Genomic DNA, 2,156 nt, shown 5'->3' on the forward strand with positions numbered 1-2,156 from the left:
AATGTCGTATGACGATTGCTTGCAGTGGTGCGCAAGTTGCTAACCTGTAACAGGAGAAATTCCGAATAGCTAATCTCTAGAAACTCTAATATCAATATAAAGCAATACCTTTGTCAGCAAAAGCCAGACAAGGGTTCCTTCCTACTGTTACGCCTGGCCACGTCCGTCAGCAATTGCCAAACGCTCGTTGTCCACACGCCTTCTTACAGTGTTGGTGACTCGTCGCCCATTCCTCCATCAGCTATGGCCAAATGGAAGTCTGGATGACTAGTTAAATTACCCTACGCCAGCAAAAGCCAAGCAGAAGGTAACTCAACTGATTAAATTACCCTACGCCAGCATAAGCCAAGCAGAAGGTAATTCAACCATTATCACTTCACCCAAACTAGTTCATCCATTCACATGGTGATCGTCAGCAATGGCCAAACGAATCAACATATGCCTGGACCAACTAGTCCGAGCTCCCACTATCATCCCTAATAAAATAGTTCTTACCTGTAACAGGAGAAATTCCAAATAGAACGATTTGGCAATTTCGCTGCCCTTTTATTTGAAATTCCCTCCATTACAGGCAAAAACAAAAATTATCTTCAAGTAAACAAGGTCCCGTAAATTTGTCAAAACAAATTTCTTATTGTTGTACGCATTGCAATCAAATTCAATAAAATAACTGCATCATATAAAAAATGCGTGCACGATATTTTCTTAAATTTGTTTATGCAGACAAACAAGTGAAATAGTTACAACAAATTTAGCTAACTTTTATTAGCGGCAAAAAATTAATAAAAACATATTTTACTTTACAGGGTCATTCGTTTATACAAAATGTTTGTCTCTAATATGAAATTTACAGGGTCATTTGTTTATAATAAAAATGGATGTTACTGTAGGAAAATTTTATTGAATTTAGAAACATGTTTTTACTAAGTGAATTTAAAACTCATATTTGACTATTCATTTGATTTGTGGGGTTAAATTTTAGAATAAAATTTGGGCCTTACACTCCCTCCCTACTTCCCCGAAGGTAAAAGCGCGACCACTACTTTTCCTGACTTCCTCATGGTAATTTGATAGACCCGGTCTTTGTGTTTAGTTAGAAAATTCTGTTTGCCTCTTTTGTTGAAAATCACTACTCTCTGTTGTATCTCAGTGCTAACAGCTGCCGGTATCTCTTCGGGTTGCAGGTATTGTTTCACGGCCGGTTCGAAAGTTGGAGTTGGTTTATCGTTATACACCTGCGCTAGGATTTTCTTGGCTGTGGGTGGTGTTGGTGGACAGCCAGTCAGTACCACTTGTGAGTGCAGCTTTGTTGGTGTTAAAGCTCTTATTGATGACTCCTCAGCCTCTGTTGGTTCTTCAAAATGCTGCTTTACCGGGGACTTGGCTATTGATGATGTTGACGGATAGGTAGCTAGCTTTCCTGGTGGACTAAACGTCATTGGCATCATTACTTCGACCACTGGTTTAAACGATTCTTGCTTCCGTTCTAAACGGCACTGCTGCTGTTGCTGGAGAAGTGCTTCAAGGCTTGGCCGCATGGGTATTGTTGTGGGGCGCACCGGTTTTGCTGACTTTTTTGGCCTCCAGGTCTTCGGTCGGATTGAGGGCGGCTTTACTCCTTGTTGCCTAGGAATTGATTGTAGTTTTGGCGCCACTTCGGATTGTGTGACTGATTGTTTACTGTTTGTTGCCATCGGTTCACTTCCTAGCGGTAATGGCCACTCCTCTTCAGAATCGCTGCCAAAAAGTTCACGGCAAAGCTCGACCCATTTTTCTTTAGCGCCTAACTCTGGTTCAGTGTTCGACATTGCGGTACTATCCCCTACCTTGTCCTTGACATTAGCTCGTTCAAATCGTTGGCTTCGCATTTTTTTTTTTTTGTTTATTGGATTTATGAGTCTTGGTGTAGTTGCTGTAATGGAAATGAAAGAAACACCATATTAATCACCCCTATGTCTTACCGCTTGTACTTATTAGGGCGTGAGAGTAAGAGCGTATCGCTGTTGTGTTTTCATTTGGCAAATCAGGTAGGCTTTTGTTCCCCTCCCCACTCGCTTTTGATGTATGGCTTGATCTCACTGACGTGTGCTGTTCTGGTGCCTTTCCGGTCCTTACTTGTAAGTATTACAATCACAGGAGACTTGAATGCTTTCACG

The sequence above is a fragment of the Teleopsis dalmanni genome, chromosome 2 (assembly GCF_002237135.1).
Source record: "Teleopsis dalmanni isolate 2A chromosome 2, ASM223713v2, whole genome shotgun sequence".
In the NCBI taxonomy this organism is placed as follows: domain Eukaryota; kingdom Metazoa; phylum Arthropoda; class Insecta; order Diptera; family Diopsidae; genus Teleopsis; species Teleopsis dalmanni.